We start from the raw sequence: 19,591 nt of genomic DNA, 5'->3' as shown, positions 1-19,591 counted from the left end.
GTCCTGAAAGAAATTTTAAACCTGCCTTGTAATCACTTGGCTGACTAACCCTAATTTACAGTTTTCGGTCTTTTAATATGAAACTGCATTCAGAATAACCCAGCCTGCAACTGGTTACAAACGTATCCAAAGAATCTAATTATCATTCTTCTAAATATAAAAGCAGATTCTAACCAGTATAACCTTTATGCAGTACACTTGCTGCTCAGTCTCTGACTGTAATTTTTACTTGATAACCATCTATTCAGCCTTGTGTTCCATGTACATATTTATCTAGGCATCTTATGTAACTAATTGAATTGCATCCATCCCTTCATCTTCTAACTGCCTGCGCTGGTCAGGGATACTGTACATGACAGGAAGGGATCCATCATTAATCAACAGAAAATGTTACAATTAATTACAATGTATGTTAAACTTAATATGGGTTAGATGGAATTGATACTGTAAATGTGTATGACTCTCTGCACATTCATTATTATGTCAATATGTCTAATGTAGGATGTACTATATTATACTGCACTATAATGCACGGCATTATACTATACTATTCTATACTATACTATATTAAACTATACTATACTATGCTATACTACACTATACTGTGTTATGCTATGCTATACTATGCTATACAGATCATCAGCAATAGATGCTGCCAACCATTAGCTTACAGTATATAGTTAGACGTACTGAGACACCAGGAACAGAAACTGATCACTAGAAAACTTCCCCGGAAGTTAAATGTGACGTGAATAAGTATTTCAGCTCACTCCCCATACTCAGGGTCTATGAAGTTTTTTGAACTGCAGACATATAAGCAAGATTAGAAAAATGTCAAAAATGACAGAAGAACAAACTAGAAAACAATCACTTTACACATAATTGGTGATTTTATGCATAAATGGTGAGTGATTTTGTCCTGAAATTATTCCATTTGCAGTATCTAGAATGGAATTTCACAATAGAACTCAGTGTGCATTGAATGAAATTCGAACATTTGAGTGTGAACCAGCAAATCCCTAAATAATTAATGATAGACGCCTACTGTAGTTAGTCTCACTGTTTCTGATATTTAAGTGCTGAACATTGTGTGCTACATTTTATGTTCAAGACTTATTGGAATTCTTGTGTGTGTGTGTGTGTGTGTGTGTATTGGCTTTAGCTTATATAGTAGGTTAAAGGATAATTTTGAACAGACAAAACCATAGAAGCTACACTTATCCTGCTACAGTGTAGCTCTCAGTAACCTCCACTAGGTATGTTTGCGCTGCTTGCAGGAACATCTGACCCATCTGCTGAATACGTATTTGCTGAAAAAAAGCTTTGAACAGTCATGATAACAGATCTTATCCTTGTCTGTCTCACATGGGAAGCAAAAGCCCTACCTTTCACAGGGCCGATAAAGGCAATGGCTGACCTTCTAAATCACAGCCTGCAGAGTGGCGATTTTTACAAGAAGGTTCTGCTTGTGTTTCATACCAAATAAAATATTTATATTATTTTATTTTATTCATGTTCAGTGGTATGTTGTCTGACACCAGCCATGTGTGACGCAGATAAGGGTGAGTGACAGTAAGATGGATAGATGGTTTTGGGAAGATAGTTTTAAACAACTTAGCAGATACAAACAAAAAAGCTGTCTCTTTTCACAAGAGATGTAAAAAAAGAAAAACCTTCTTATCTTTAATTATAAGTGTCCCTTAAAGAAATTGAAATTGGTATGAACATGACTCAGAATGCATAAAATTTTTTAAAGTCACACTTGCTGAAATACAATTTTAATTTTGCGATGCAGCCAATCAGAGGCGTAATCAGAGGTAATTAAGAGCTCAGCGGGAGAGGGAGTCACCAGCCAAACAGCATTATACCAGGACCAAGGTTGAGCAGCACTTGCCTAAAGCAATTTCTCAAGAAATCGTGAGTCATTAACATTGTGAAAGGCAATGTTTGAGCGGCACTGCAGTAGTGAAATTGGCAATAAAATAGTACTGAGGCTGGCTACTCACGGTGACAGCTTGGTGAACAACTCTGTCATCAAGTACCAGCAATGCTGTACTTTCACTTCCCACCCTAACTCTGCATATGGGTAGCTTGTTTGGGTACTTTCATGTGCAGATTTACATATGTCTGAATGCCCGGAAATGGAGTCAAGAGACATAAGGTCATAGCACTATGGCCTGAGTCTCACTGTCACCATTTATGTTCTGTGAGCCTGGAGCCGATGCCAGACGGCACAGGGCTGGGGGAAGCGGACACCATGGATGACAGTCAACTGCAGGGCGAACACCGGCAATCCTGCAAGGGTGAGGCTAAGCACTGAATGACCATACCACACTCCACGTTTGAATATCACGTTTGTTTTTTAATTTGCCCAGAATATATGTAGTCAGCCAATTCTAATCACTTTATGTCTTTACATGTGTGCTCCACAAAGCCTCAGCTTTCCAGTAGAATATGCTTTCGTTCATATTCAACAAAATTAGGCACTATTACTGGGAAAACTCACTCTCAAATAACCAGCGGAATCTGGTTCTAACAATAAACAATAAGTAAGGTTTTCTAAGAAAAAAATTATATTTCTCATTCATTGAGTGACAGGTTTTTGTATAATTTAGGTAATTACAGAAATGTATTTCTGTCACGGGCTATGGTGTGAGAACCAGAAGGACCAGGAGACAAACAGTCGAAAACATCATCATCATTTTCCCACCGCTTCTCCTGGTGAGGGTCACGGTGGCAGCGGGCAGAGCAGGTTACAGCAGATGTCTTCTTACATGGCCAAATGGTCAGAGGAGGCCAAAGGTACGACATCACCTGCAAATAGCAAGCATGTCACTTTTAGCCCCCTGTACTGCACGCCCCTGCAGTCACGGCTGGGCCCTGACACCCTGGTGAAGCTGCTCAAATTGGCTTTGATTCTGTGCCAAGTATGCAGACTCAAGCCTTGCTGTGTACAGGGAGCAAATAGCACAGGGAGCAGCCCTGCAAGCCCATATGTCTGCCGCATCGCCCACGGTATATGCTGGGGCGGGCAGTCACACGCCTTCTCCAGCTGCCAGAAGTATACCAGACTGTGTCAATGTAATTTCAGTTCTCACACAGCTGTGAGAGGGAGAGGAGCTGATGCACTGTTCCTCCTGAATCCGAGTTTTGACCGTCACACAGAGTGTCCTCTCCAGGACTCTGACGTAGTCTTTCCCAGGGAGGCTACGAAGTGTCACCCTCTTGCAGATAAAACACATCCCCCTTTTTAAAAATAACAACCACTGAGTTCAGCATGGATTTCACCTACTCATGCAGCCTTTGCACTACACGGGCTTCTGACCACCAAAGCAGCTTCATCTGAGTCCAATTCACCAGATGTTTCCATACTGCCTTCTCATGAGTAGGCATATGCACCAAGCTAAGAAGTTCCTCAAAGTGTTTTTTTCCAGTGTTCGACAAAACCCTTTGAGTCAGCCAGCACCTCCCCACCTCTGAACTCAGCCAGAGCAACGTTCTGCCTACTAATCCTGAGGTTTGCCAAAGCATCTCTGGGGCCTGTTAGTATTCTCTCCGCATGGGCTCTCCAAACACCTCCCACCTCAAACTCCATGAGCCTTCACTGAAGTTTCTGGCCTGTAGGCACTTCTCTGCTTTCTCAGGAGACCTCCATGAAAGCATTTCTCTGAAGGTCTCCTTCTTCATCTCGAAGGGTTCCTTCACCGCAAGGGATCCACTAGTGGATACTAGGGTTACCGCCATGAGGTACCAACTGTATTCTTACCACGCTGCTGCTTGTGCGACCTTAAACAAGTGTTTTTTCCAAAGGTGTAATTTGAGTTCAACTCACATAGAAGCTTCAGCTAAATATCTCCAGTAAGCTTGAACTTCTCATCCAGGTCATTGTCAGCTATTTAGCCTCCACCCCTAGCGCCAAACCCAACTCGCCAAAGCCAAGTGATGATTGGTTGATAGCTCTGTCTCTGTCTTTATCCAAGTGTCTCGAACAAACAGCCTCAAGTCAACTGACACAACTATACAGTCCATCACTCATCATTGACCTACAAACTTATAAACATTCTGGTATTTTAACATGTTGTTTATTAATGCATGGCTTCCACAGCAGTCTAATAACAATTCACCACTTTATATTCTTCCCAATCACACTCCTGCAGGTATCTCCATCACTGAAGTCTCTCAGTAGGATCCCAAACCGTAGGTGGCCCCTTTTCAGGCACCTCACCCACATTCTCTAAGAAGATTGGGTATTCTTCTGAGTGCCTACACATGAACCACAATTAGAAAGTTCTTCTCTGCATTCAGTCCAAAAGGATTCCCATACCGGGCTCAAATTTTTCACCCCTGTGAATTAATGAGCAAAAGAATCTCCACCCCCGATCAAGTGGGCTGGTCCTGGAGAACATACTGTGAATGTAGCTAAGGTCAATTCTATTTAGCTCATAGTTCGGCTCCTTTCCTGGCTGCAGGTAACATTCCACGTTCCCAAAGCTAGCGTCCCTCACAGTACAAACCGCCCCCAAGGCTATCCAGGTGCTTAACCGTATACATCGCCCCCAGGGGCTTAGCAGTATACACAGCCCCCAGGCACCCAGGTTCTTAGCAGTACACACTGCACCCAGGTGCTTAGCAGTACACACTACCTCCAAGGCTATCCAGGTGCTTAGCAGTACACACTGCCCCCAAGGCTATCCAGGTGCTTAGCAGTACACACTGCACCCAGGCACCCAGGTTCTTAGCAGTACACACTGCACCCAGGTTCTTAGCAGTACACACTGCCCCCAAGGCTATCCAGGTGCTTAGCAGTACACACTGCCCCCAGGCACCCAGGTGCTTAGCAGTACACACTGCCCCCGGGCACCCAGGTGCTTAGCAGTACACACTGCCCCCAAGGCTATCCAGGTGCTTAGCAGTACACACTGCCCCCAAGGCTATCCAGGTGCTTAGCAGTACACACTGCCCCCAAGGCTATCCAGGTGCTTAGCAGTACACACTGCCCCCAGGCACCCAGGTGCTTAGCAGTACACACTGCCCCCAAGGCTATCCAGGTGCTTAACAGTACACACTGCCCCCAGGCACCCAGGTGCTTAGCAGTACACACTGCCCCCAAGGCTATCCAGGTGCTTAACAGTACACACTGCCCCCAAGGCTATCCAGGTGCTTAGCAGTACACACTGCCCCCAAGGCTATCCAGGTGCTTAGCAGTACACACTGCCCCCAAGGCTATCCAGGTACTTAGCAGTACACACTGCCCCCAAGGCTATCCAGGTGCTTAGCAGTACACACTGCCCCCAGGCACCCAGGTGCTTAGCAGTACACACTGCCCCCCAGGCACCCAGGTGCTTAGCAGTACACACTGCCCCCAAGGCTATCCAGGTGCTTAACAGTACACACTGCCCCCAGGCACCCAGGTGCTTAGCAGTACACACTGCCCCCAAGGCTATCCAGGTGCTTAGCAGTACACACTGCCCCCAAGGCTATCCAGGTGCTTAGCAGTACACACTGCCCCCAGGCACCCAGGTGCTTAGCAGTACACACTGCCCCCAAGGCTATCCAGGTGCTTAACAGTACACACTGCCCCCAGGCACCCAGGTGCTTAGCAGTACACACCGCCCCCAAGGCTATCCAGGTGCTTAGCAGTACACAGTGCCCCCTGGAGTGACTCTAGGGGGGGCTTCTGGTAACTGCATTCCAACCAGGATATGCTGGTTCTTCTTGACATTCTTTATTGGGGTTTTTGTTGGATTATATCTTATCTGGATTCTCTCCACAGATCTGATACTAAGGGAAGCCCTACCTGGAGCTGAAACTCCAGATGTTCAGATCTCTGTAGACCATTAAGGCATGCAGACCCCTCCTGCATGTTCATGTCAAGATCCTGGATGGGCATCTACTTCCCATTTTTACCTTAAGTGGTGATAGGTTTCTGGTTGTCATGCTAATTAAATTTCCTCCCTTCATGGTTTGATATCATCTGCCAATTATACGACTTCGTCTATTGCCATAAAGCTACACTAACAATAACATTAATTAGTTTGTGGCTTGAAAAGCACCATGGATTGTTTCCCCTGGGGAGATTATGGAAAGCAGGTAATGCGTGAACATTTCTGGACGGTGTTAAAAGGGCAATGAACTGCCACTCACACAGCAACCACTGCAAATTTGTTAATGTTGCTGTTGCGCTACTCATCAGCTTCATAAGAGAACCTGAATAGTAAACTAAACAGACATTAAATTAGACATGCTAGACAGACCCTGTACAAGGATCATCTGCCAGAGATAAGTATAATCCATCTTCTACAAGTGCTTATACAGCATAAGGTCTAGCGAACCTGAAGCCTGTCCCGGGAAGTACAATAAAATACAGGGTTTTGAATCTCTGCTTAATGAAAGCTTGTGGGAGTTTTACTTACACAAATACAGTACAGGCCAAAAGTTTGGACACACATTCTCATTCAATGTGTTGTCTTTATTTTCATGACCATTGGTAGATTCTCACTGAAGGCATCAAAACTATGAATGAACACATGTGGAGTTATGTACTTAACAAGAAAAGGTGACATAACTGAAAACATGTTTTATAATCTAGTTTCTTCAAAATAGCCACCCTTTGCTCTGATTACCGCTTTGCACACTTGCTAAACACCTCTGGGAACTCCTTCAAGACTGTTGGAAAACCATTTCAGGTGACTACCTCTTGAAGCTCATCGGGAGAATGCCAAGAGTGTGAAAAGCAGTAATCAGAGCAAAGGGTGGCTATTTTGAAGAAACTAGAATGGTCATGAAAATAAAGACAACACATCGAATGAGAAGGTGTGTCCAAACTTTTGGCCTGTACTGTATGTTGTGAGGGCAGAGCGAAAAATGATTTGTTCAGAGACATGTCCAATCAGACTGTAGAGTGGGCCTAGGGGTACATGCACCATGAGACTCCTAACCCCACAACCTTGACCAGAATAAGCAGGTAAAACATGAATGGATGAATAGATGAAGATCCCATGTCCTCTGAATAACTCATTTACTTTTATCATTTGTATTACATAAAATGCATTGTAGTAGCACAGGACTATTAATATACTTTTTTCATCCATTTTAGTTTAATGGCTACTTGATGATACTATAGTTAATTTTAACAAAAAGGTTAATGCTAGTAGTTCCTTTGGATTATTACCCAAACTTAAAATATGGTGACTGAAGGCATTAATCACGATGATAAAAAATGATAATCACACCAATCAGTGATCTTATAGACTATAGTGATCGTTATTACACATACATAATATGAGTATATATCAGTTAATGGAAATCTACCAATGCAAGGCGACATAGAACAAAAGTGTAACGTCGTGCTGAGTGTACCTGCATTATTTTTGCTTACGACCCCTCATGGCAGGTGGAGGCATTGACCTCAAACACACACCCACCCACAGAGGGATTCTCAGGGAAAAAACACCTTGAGAGGCTCAATGTTTGATTTTCACAAAGGACAATTAAATGGAATTTGTATTATTCTCAAGTTTACGAAACACTCGTTCAACAGCACGGTTCAAACCTGAGAGAGAATGTGAGCAATGAAACTGAGATTTAATCTTTTGCATTACCTGGTGATGCAAAATGCCCCGACATTTAACACGCTACAATAAATCACTACAATTTATGACTTCTCTTGCCCAAATAAAGAAAAAATAACATTGCGACATTTTGTGACTAACTGCAATTATGAACAAATTATTCATTGTTGCAAATGATTAGAAATGACAGAGACCAGGAAACAGTGATTTTAGTATTGTCACTCAAAGCGAAAGGGAAATCATTTGATAATATGCATTGATCTCCTGGGTGGGATATTCATTTATGCCCATGTTCAGTAAGGTAGGGGCTGAAATCCTTTGGCCACAAAAGCATTGACTTTGCCTTTGGGCCCTGCGGCAAGGCACTCAGTCCTAATTTTCCAGATATCCTTGATTATCCAGCTTTCTGGATGCTGCTTAACTGAACAAAAACAAACATAAAAAACAAAGTGTTTGGAGAGCTAAGTGTCTTTCTGAATTTCACATATTTACCTTCAGATCTAACCTTGTTTTGAAAAAGTACCTTTGACACTCAGCCCCAAACATCTGCATGCTAGCACACTTTGTGTTACAGTATGTTCAGCTGCAAGGCAGCTAAATATTTAATAAAAAACAAAAATATATAGCATTTAGCCATGTGTTACTTTGGTTATGCTTCCGGCATCTTTAACTGCAACCAGTCTACACTCAGTCGTCAAATATCATTTGCCGTTTGCAAAAAAAATTGCTTTCATTTTTAAACAAACATTAATATTTCGGTTGTATAAATGCCTCCAGTATACAGAATACATAATGCTCTCACTGCCTTCTACATTCCTTCCTTCAAAATTAAACAAAATCGAGGCAATTTTGTACCTGCCATAACCAGGTGATAAAATTCTGATGGAGAATCTTAATTCATTTGACACAGTCACTGTCATACACATAATCAGATTAGCTCTAAGAAAGTTTCTGCCATTATAATGGTGGTTGTTGTCACAACGCTGCAGTAATGCCAGTGTGTCCATTTGAGAAGTGAACCAAGGCCCCAGGAAAGGGTAGCCCAGCTGAATTTGGGCCTTAAAAATGACGCACACTTTTCCTGGGAGAGCAGCTTTATCTTCTCATCTTTGGCGAGCCTTCCAGGATCTATCGATGCTGTCACCAACCTCCACATGAATCCTCTGTGAAACCCCATTTCAAAAAGGCAGCTTTGTCTGTTTGGGTATAGTCATAGAGGATGCAGGACGCCATGCAAAATGTTGCCTCACATGTCCTAACAAAAATACTTCATTAAACTAAGAATATGACAAAGTGTCTATCCATCCATCCATCCATCTATCATCTGTAACAGCTTGTCCTATTCAGGGTTGTTGGGGGTCTGGAGCCTATCCCAGATGCTACAGGCACAAAGAACAACCCAGGACGGGCCATCAACCCATGGCAGGGCACACTCACACACCATTCACTCACACATGCACTCTTATGGGCAATTTCTTAACACCTATTAGCCTCAGCATGTTTTTGGAATGTGGGGGGGGAAGCAGGAGTACCTGAAGGAAACCCCACAATGACACGGGGAGAACATGCAAACTCTACATACATGGAGCCAGGGCGGAGATTTGAACCCTGGTCCCAGGAAAGTGAGGAAACCGTGCACTGCACCACCCCATAACAAAGGGCATTTAATATTTAGTTAACACGGCATAACAGTAACTAGTTGATCCACAATCCCAACTGAAACTGAGGAGATTCCGCCGTACATGTTATATATCTGTCCCCTGACTGAATTGATACTCCTCCCTCTTTCATACTCTAACTTAGGCAGCCCCAGACTGATATGGGTAGGGGCCCCCTAGGGGGGGGGGGGCATTTCAGTTACTTACTAGAGGGAATTAAAAATGATGGAGAATCAATTTCATGCTAATCAAAGTAGTGGCTGCCAGCAGTAAAACTTACCAATCAGGGTGGGGGCCAGGAGTGCTGTCAGCAGAATTCACCAATTGGAGTGAGGATTTATCACGGCAATGGTTTGATTGGCCAAATTTCAGAAGTTTAATCGTTCCTTCTTCTGTCATGACCCTGCAATGTAGCCTAGGATAGCTTCTGCCTTACTTCACCCCTGAGGATATGGTTAGTCTTGAATTTTGGCAGATATTCGTTTAATTGTGTTCTCTCCACATCTGTTCACTATTTGTCTGCCACTCTAGCAACATAGTCACGTGATATATGTGATGTTAGTTTTGTTTCTTAGCTGCTTTCTTCTTCTGTTAGGCTACTCTAAACCAGTTTTCTTGTGAAACAACCTGTAGATTCCAGCGGTAAAAGAAATCTGGGTAGCATGAAGTTCCGAGTAGAATAGTTCATTACTGCCGGGGCGAGGGACACTGTCTATCCTGAAAACTGTTGCTAAGAATGCAAATAACAGATATTTGATATAATTTAAATGATTCTATTATGTTATATAGTTAAATGTAACTTCTGGAAATTCTGTCTTCATGGGGCCCCTGGATTTCGGGGCCCGAGGCGGCTGCCTGCACGAGCCTTATGGTTCGTCCACCTCTGCTCACACACACACTATATCTAACCTTTCCTTTGTTGCAGTGTTTCATTTTTTTGTCACAGATATAGACAATGAACTCACCCCCCATCTAAAATATCTGCTCTGTGAGGAGTCTCCAAAGGAAGCCATTTTGAATTAAACCCAACTCAGAACAGCCGTTTATGACAGAAATGTCATCACGCTCGACGTCTGGCATTTCGGAAGTCTATGAAGTTTGCAGTCGGATGTGATTTTTTTTTCTAATTAAAATTGAACTAACTAATACCCTACGGCCCATAGAACACATTTTATTATGTAAATTGAGCTCTTTTTAAAATTCAGTGGCCTTGAAGGTCCATAATGCATTCTGAAAGTAATGACAAATATTGGCTGACAGGTCCCATAAATATATCATTTCAAAATGCAGTTCAAATGAAGTCCTAGGATGTGTGTGCAGACTGAGGACAGCTCATTGTTTCTGGATAAATTCTAAGTGTTTCAATTACTAGCATTTATGTTTGGGTTATTTGGTTACTGAGTGCAATGCAAATAAGTTGTATAATTTACATTGCCATCCATCCATCCATCCATTAATCTCCCATAACTGATAATCCACAACAGAGTCAAGGTAAGTACATTTTACATGTAGATATATTTAATTATGGTAAAGTGGACCTGGTAATTTCACTAAGAGCACTAATTTATTAATTACTTAATTAATGTACTCACTTTCTCACTGTTGTTTAATCATTGAGGCCTCCTTGTTAAGTGTTTTCAGGTCCTGTCTCTGTCACTTGGTTGGCCAGCACAGTGTCTTCCAGAATCTTCTGGAACTGATAAACAGGGTGTGATGCCATGCGTGATGGGTGATACGTCCTTGTTTGCTCCTTCCCTCGCAGGAGATTGTGATGCCGCCCACTTTAAATATGGCGGACACGCGGTTCCCAGGTGTCATGAACCAGGACTAAAATGCCCTTGAAAATTTTACCTGAGTTTATCCAAGTAGAACACCCACTTGTATAAGTGAGCAAAATGCAAAAAAAACATACATTTTAAGCTGTGCCATTTACTTCAGGCAAAAGCATTAGCTAAGAAACAGTTCATTTATTTTTGATTGTTGTTGCATTTGTTACTTGATTCATTTATTGATTAATTGACTGATTTATTTATCTGTCTTCCCTTTTCCCTGTCTTAATGATGTTATAATGTATCACAACACACCCATGTAAAGCACCTTGGAGCGACTCTGTTGTGAAAAGCACTATATTGAATTGAATTGAATTGAATTGAATTGAATGTCACAGCACCACAAAGACTGGCCAATAGCCAGACATAATCAAGCTGCCGAACCGAATACCCTTGAAAGGCATCTAAGATTCATGCAGTGGCACAGCTAACCGGATGTATGGGTAGGTCTTTGGCATAGCCCTATAAAATCCAAAACTTGCATCTGAAAAGGTCTCTCATTTTATGTCCCCAACATAAAAACAACCCACCAATTAAAACAAAAAAAAACCAAAGATATTTAAACAAACAGGAATTTCTTGTCCTTGAATGAATGAAGTCATTGTGTATTTTATCTATGTCCTTGTGCCCTTGGGCTAATAGTCTTATGCTTCTGCATTAATCAGTTTAACCTGTAAATTATTTCTCAGCAAAGCCTGAAGCAGAGGTCACAGACACTCTCGGTGGCATGATTCAGACCAGCTCATTGGGCCTTAGAAGAGGTGGGACAGTTTGTGCAGTCGGTGCAATTTTAGAAGGGAAGATGTGTCAGAACAGTTTAGTGGGATAGAGGTGAGCGATGTGCGCGGAGACTGCACTGCCATGCACTGTGGCCGCGTTTAGGAACACCGCCTGAGAAAGACCTGCAATACGGAAGATATCCGGAGTCTTCCAGGTGATTCCTGCACTTTACAATCTCAAATAGAATTGGTGTAATACAACAATATACAATATTTCACGTAATTTTAACATCTTGCTTATGAAATCTATTGGCTAGTTTCAACACTGTTTCTGATTGAAATTGATGAATAATTTTCCAAAAAAACAACAGGAATAACTAGCAGTAAAGATAAATATTTATAGTATACTTATATTAATATATAAAAATCCATACATTCACACATCTTTTGAGTGCTCATATATAATATGTATATTTAATGAATATATAAAGGTTGCATGTCTGTTTTCAAAGACCCCAGTGGCACAACACATAACTGTAGGATTAGTTTCACATTAGCTAACACCTACATTTTTGGATATTTAAGAATATGTTCTGTAAAGAAGAGGCATGATGGATGGATGGATGGATGGATGGATGGATGGAGGGTTTTGCTGTGTCCTGAAATTACTTTAAAAGAACAGCAAATTTGAGATACTGTACTTAGACATTAGGCCAAGCAGATATTCTTGGATGCATGGAGGTTAATCTCAAAGCCTGGAAAGCTGATCCTTAGCTGGTTTCAGAGAACTTATGGCCAAAGGACTTCTGTATGAATGATGTGACCATGGCAGCGTTCAGCATGCCTGTCGCATTCGCACTCCCGCTTTCCCATTCTTACACTGCATGTGGGTCCTGCTTTGCTTCTGCGTCGGGTAAAGAAAGGCTGTTTCAGCCTGTTTTAGGCGTGACTGACACTCTGTGCAGATGGCACAGCCTTTGGCCGCTGTTTCGCCATCAGGGGCAGGCAGGCAGTCATCGCGTGTGTTTTTTCCCCCCTCAAAATGCAAATTTTCTAAAAAGTTGACACCAGCAATTCCTCCCCTGGCAAGAATATGTTTTATTTAGGTGCGTAGAATGGTCAAAGGTGAGGAACTGTTATACTTTTATAAAAAATATACATATGAAAAGATTAAAATGCACCATGCATGTACACACAATTACTGAAAAATATTACATTCTAGGACTGACTTCATAATGAAATCATAATGGAAAATATTTATGTAAGTGTATCGTATGAGTGAATGACTTAAATTCTATCGATAAGTAACCGGAGGTGTCTCCAATAGCCCCACGAGTACAGCATTGTACTAACAATTCTAAAGGTCATGGGTTCAAGTTCCAGGAAGCACATATAAATTGTAACCCTTCCCTCGACTGTAAGTGTCAGATAAATGAGAAAATGTTTCCTGCTGGGCGTTCCACAAAGTTAGTGGCTTAAGCTAAAAGTCAAGACTATCCAATAGGAATGCTCCTTACCTAAACACTTATTGGACTATCATGACGCCTAGCTTAAACTAACCCAGCTAACTAAGTAATCCTGCTTCGTGCAGCAGCCTCGCTCCACCCCGGTTTCAGGGAGCCTTGGCTTCCCTGGGAGTCTTTGGAGTCTCCACTGAAGTGCAGTTACGTAAGTAATGTTCTGCTTATCTGCTCATGTTACTGACAAACATACGTAAGGTTTTACACTGCAGTTTGAAAGTCTATGAGTATATCACTCTGCAGCCTTGTATGCTGTGGGTCCATCTCGGGGGGGGGGGGGGGGGGGTCATTGATGCCCTGGTAAAGTCAGGGGTTCCAGCACTTTATTGGGGCCCCTGAATACAAAAAAACATTGTATATGCCGGTAAAGTGAGGTTCAGAATTTCTACCCACAACCCTAGTTCTGATTAAAAATTAAAGCTACTGCAAATGTCTTTTCTTTTCTTGTTGTATCTCCATGGGATTAAGTATTGAACAGGACAGTATTTTGATCTTGTGGTATATCTGTTATCAGATCCCAGAACCACAGATCGAAAACACTGCTTGCAATAAATTTATCCAAAAAAACACAGTGTGTGGGCATCCTCCATTTGTTCACCAGAGAGCATATCATTTATGTTTTTTTTTTTTTATGTAAATGTCAAATGCACTAATCTCAGCTGCATATTAATGTATTTATTAGCAGAAAGCCTTTCTCGAAAGCAGCTTACATATCACTGCATTAAGCAACAAACTAGAAGTGTTGACAGAAGCAGACATTCAGTGAGTGTGGCAGTACGGTGACACCTATGTGAGATGCTGAAACATTTCTGTATGGTACGGAAGCCTCACAGCCCGCATAAGGTGAGAGGATAATATGGAAGGAGATACATTGAACTGGCTTCAGGCTAACTTGCAATTGGTTCATTGTCATTTAATTAAATTAATCACGCGTGACCTTGAGTTTCTGCCCTTCAAACCACCGCGTTCAAAAATAAAACATTCAATGACAGCGGTATATTTCTGCTCTATCACCCTCACTGTTGCTTCTTTTAAAAAGCTTTATGCATGATTAAAATAGCTGTGGATGTGAAGTAATTTACTTAACAAACCCGTGTTGGAAAGTAGCAGACAGAAAGGTCATCGTGCCGCGATGTCACCTGGTTGTGAGTTATGTTACGCCGGACTGCCGGTGCCCCGGATCTGTGAGGGGCCCACGAGGGAGGAAGCGGGACTGAACTCAGGATGGTTTCTAGCTGTGCGTTGATACGCGAGCATCGTTCAGACACACTCCGATAAGCGCAGAGCCTGACGGGGAGGGCCGGTGTACGGGGGGTATTTAGGTCACTCTCCACACCCCTCCCACTCCCCGCCCACTCGCTCACATTTGTGGGGCAGAAGGAGAGGAGAGGCTGGTATCCTTTTAGCTCCTGGCTACCCAGGACTGCATTGCAGGGGTACAGCATTGAGATTTGGAGCCGGTGAGCATCAAGCTGACTGCAGCAGTACAAGCTGCCAATGCATTCTAGAGCTGTACTCACAGACACAGCACGGTCTGCGCCTGCGCATGCCTGCACACACACACACACATCCACAAATGCATATAAACTATTGGTGCAATTCGATGTTTGCACTTGGGTGGCCTGGGGGGGGACCAAATTCCATACCCTATGTGTTAATACGTGTATGTCATGCATTCATAACCTACTATAGCCTACGAGCTTGATGGGCCAAATGGCCTCCTCTCATTTGTAAATTTCTTATGTTCTTATGTACATAAGGGGACCAACAAGCCGCTTATGCAAGGGGCAAAGAGCCAGCATACAATATGCAATTGCGGTCTTGCCAATTAATTTCGACTCAAGCGATTGGGGGGACGTGCCCTCGCTGCCACTTACCCCCCCCCCCCCCCCCCAATCTAAACACTGATCCCCCCCAGTGTCAAGGTCCAGATGCTTTGCTCTGGATTAGTTGACTTAAATATATTTGTTTCTAAAAATACAAAAACATCCTCACCTCTCTCCATTCATTCTGGGAAGCAGATTCCTTCAGCATGTTTTAAAAAGGACCATATCTCCGTAGGAAAGGTTACCAGAAATGCGTTTAAGGAGTCCGTTTTTCCGGATGATGATCATGACATTGATAATAATAATGTTTAACGTTTAGAGTATCTAGCTAAAAGGGGCTGGATATAGAAAGGAATGGAAAGGAAAATTATTTAGATATTAGGTGCGTAAATGTATATCTCATCTCAGCTAGTAACACAAAGGGGTTAATGAGCATGAGACAAAAGGCAAATCATACACGTACAAATCAGACTTCCAGAACGTTCTGTAGGGCATCACTGTCTAGGTGAAAAGACTTCAAACTACATCCCCCTCAAAAAAAACTTGATAACTACATCAAACATCCATCTATATACTCAAATTTAATTTTTGATAAAGACGGGGTTTACGATTTTATCATTTATCTATTTATGTTTATTGCAGAAGTACCTTTATTAAACATATCAATAATTATCCAGTGCAGCTGGTAGCCATGTATGTCAGGCAGTGTAAAGGAAGAAGGCGGACAGAATTTAATGTCGAGGTGCTGAGGAGGAAGGCGACTGGAAGCGAGACGCTCATGACCATCAGCGGTACGTTAATCCCACATCCTCATGATGCATAGATACAATAAAATGTCCACTGGAGAGCAAGCTTATATCCTTATGTTGGGACTCCCCTCGTGTTTGTATTAGGTACAGTACAGTGTGACCCTATGAAAGGCACTTTATAAATGAATGTCTGCTTCTAATAACAATAATAATAATAATAATAATAATAATAATAATAATAATAATAATAATAATAATAATAACAATGAAGATGAAATGAAAGTAACCGGACAGTGGACTGGATTAATGAATCTTAATGAATCGAAAGACTCTTGAAAACAGCCCAGATATTTTTGGTAATTTTCCCCTAACAATGCTGGGATCCTTTATTAGACTTCCAAAAGGTTTAAAAATTGTTTCCTTGATACAAAATGTAGTTTACAGCTTCATCTGTTTCTGTTCAATAAGCTACGTTAGAAGGATTCACTGCCAGAGCAAACTGCACATGGAAATCAATTTGCTGGGAGAAACCTGCCGAAGTTTTTCTCTTTGGTCTTCCGTTAGCATTGTAGTGTGTGGGAATTAATCTCGGCGCTTTGTCGTCAGACAGCTCGCAGTTGTCTGTGGAGCGTTAAGCTACATGCAGTCTGAGGAGCTCCAATTTACTTGGTGACATTTGGCCGCCTTTTTCATCCTAAGCGAGTTTCAGATGAAAGGGGTTACAGGGTGTAAATATTCGTGCTGTACCTCCTCTGGAGCCTTTCGTCTTTGGAATTAGCCTTGGTCTACAGTTTTGTGACTGACTTTCCTGCAGAAACTTTATCATCTGATAGAGATTTATCCTGGTGTTTTGAAGGTTGCCTCGTTGACTTTATTAGACAACTTAATTATCATAGGATTCATGTTTTCCTCCTTTCTTGTAAATAAAAAAATCATTTCTGAAAATGCATGAAGATTCCTTCATGGCTTTAAGGTTAGTTTTTTTTTTAACTATATTGTCAATTTCCTAAGCAGGTAAATGATGTGACAAAGCTTGATTTATAAACTAACCTAATACATGATCAGTAACACTTCACATTAACTACACCTCCTTAAACTATTCATTATGCATTCATAGAACATTCAGTGCACCTTCATAATGCATTCATAGGGCATTCATAAGCAGATTCTAAGGTTTGCTATTTTCATATAATGTTAAGGTATTAATGTATTTTAAAGCTGTTAAGGTGTGTTAAGATGTTAAGCTATACTTACAAGCTGCTTATGAATGTTCTATGGATGCATAATGAATGCATTGTAATGGTTCACTGGATGTTCTACAAATGCATTATAAAGGCATTATGTAGGTGCAGTAAATGCACAATCGCCAAATAATCACTGTTGGAGAAAAATGCTGAATTACAGATACAGAGCGGTAGCGTATCTTCCTGTGTGGCATTCTGCGGACATACACTTAAAGCATGTCCAATCTGAGAAGGTTTTAGTACTTAGTGAACATTCTGGCTATATGTCTTGGGTGAAATACTGTAGATATACAGTAGCAGTCAAAAGTTTAGACATGCCAAGCCACCTGAAAAGGAGAGCGACAGAGTGCTAGCTGTGACACATGATCTGGCCACCTGAGCTAAGCCCAGCAGAGATGGTTTTGGAGGAGAGCTCAGCATATGTGGTACCTGCTTCAGGACAGCTGGAAGAGCATCCCAGGAGGCCACCTCATGGAACCGGTGTAGAGGAGACAGGAGGGTCAGACAGTCCCTGGGGCAACTGGGGTTAAAGCTCTTGTTCAAGGGCCCAGTGGTAGGATTTGAACCAGCAACCTTCTGAGTTCCACAGAGCTGCCTCCCACCCCACAACAAATTAAACGGTTTCATGGAATACTTTTTTGTAATGAGTGTGTCCAAACTTTTGCCTGGTACAGTATGTCATAGGCAGATTGAGGTATTAACTGTGTGGTGGGCAGAGAAAGGTTTTGGGACGTGCACCTCTGTGGTAGAGCTGACACATATCGCTTAATAAGAGTTAGGTGTGACATAGCACATTAGTAATGTGAGCTCCCCAGGACAGCACGGAGGCTCCGAGACAAACCCCCCGGGGAAGACGGCCCTGCTGCTCCAGCACGCCGAGATCCAGCTCCAGGGCTCATTTTTTATGGTCATGTTGCTTTGTGTCACTGTTTAACTGTTTACCACTTGAATTAAATCAGGCTACTATGAAAGGCATATATCAGCGCTGTACTGCATTAAGACTGTAGTATCTTCTGTTTTTTTTGCAAAACCAGAATTAATAAGCAGTGAAATGCATTTTATGTTGCATGATTTTTGAGAATTTAATTTCTTATATTACCGATAAAAACCACCATGACTATCAAATTAAGCCTTAAAATTCCACCTTTCCAGGTTCACTAGTCCTGAAATCCATTGCTACATTCAATACTGATTCCCTTCTGTGGAATTTACTAAAGTTAATAGCATTTCCTGATACCGACATTGTAATACATGCTCGGTTCTTAAAGATATTCGCTTAAATGTTTGCAAAGAAAATTAGACTTTTGCTTCCAGCCCTGACTACCATGTTATATGAGTAATATAATACATGTAAGTGTAAAACAATGGCATCACTGCATGAATGGGCAAATTTTGAGCAATTTATAGAAGATTTTATACTTCTAAATTGTCAGTGATGTGAATAATGTATTGAGGCACAAGTGCAAATTATCCAGGCACAGCTGGTCCATGCAGCTTATATCTCCTTATCGCTGATTGTAGATGTTTGAAGGCTTCAAGTCAGACCCTCTAGTGTCTCAGTTACCCCACCCCCAGATGATTGAAAACATCCCTCAGTTCTACAATGACCCCGAATGAGGTGAGCTATTGAAGCTGAACTGGCAGTACAGACTTCTGCCAAAACCATACAGATAATATTATATAAAATTCTATTATATAATTACTCACCCACACATTTTCCATGACCGTTTATCCAGTATAAGGCTGAGGTTAAAGTCCTCAAGTTAAATAAAATTTAATATTCAAGTATTCAACATGAAAGTAAAATAATCAATAATTATAATATCAACGACTACAAGGTTATACATCCACCCATCCATCCATTCATCCATTTTCTATACTTATCCTGTGCACTGGGTCACGGGGGTCCAACACCTATCCCAGACAAAAGAATAATTACTTTAAGTTTCAGCAAGATCTTTATTTTTAAAATGAGAAGATCCATGCTTGCAGACATACACACTTTAGATCCCAAGGAACCCATTTCGAATACATTTTTATACCCAACATCTGAGCATTCTACAAGCTTCAGCTACAATTGGAATAGATTTTAAAATATTTAACAAAATCAATTATTTAATTATACTGCATTTGGGTAAAATGTTTAAGTGACAGTTCTTACTACTCTCAGGAAATACTTAATCTATTTTTCATTACTCAAGCTTTAATTTTAATAAAATTGTATTTTTTAAGCATTGCAGTTTAAGAAATGCAATCGAATACAAGACTTCTGATACATGAAATGCAGCCTGCTTTGCAATGCTTAAAAAATTGCATGAGGTTTTGCAGCCAATCAAAGCACCAACGCACATCAATGACTGGATATGCATTCGTTATCAATCTTCGTTGAATTCAATTTTCAAGCAATAGTGTGTTCTAACTCCAACCGACATTAAGATTTTCTTTGCCTCCACTGTCAGACACTACAAAATAAAT

The 19,591-nt window shown here is 41.5% G+C and overlaps 1 protein-coding gene across 2 annotated transcripts in view; it reads right to left on the bottom strand.

The window, feature by feature from the left end:
- LOC125747271 (synaptotagmin-2-like) overlaps positions 1–19,591 on the bottom strand; it is an 82,141-nt gene that overhangs the window by 36,161 nt on the left and 26,389 nt on the right. The window lies entirely within an intron of this gene.

The sequence above is a fragment of the Brienomyrus brachyistius genome, chromosome 8, assembly GCF_023856365.1.
Source record: "Brienomyrus brachyistius isolate T26 chromosome 8, BBRACH_0.4, whole genome shotgun sequence".
NCBI classification, from domain to species: domain Eukaryota; kingdom Metazoa; phylum Chordata; class Actinopteri; order Osteoglossiformes; family Mormyridae; genus Brienomyrus; species Brienomyrus brachyistius.
Note: the sequence above shows the minus strand (reverse complement) of the source record. Positions and strands in the feature narration are given on the sequence as shown.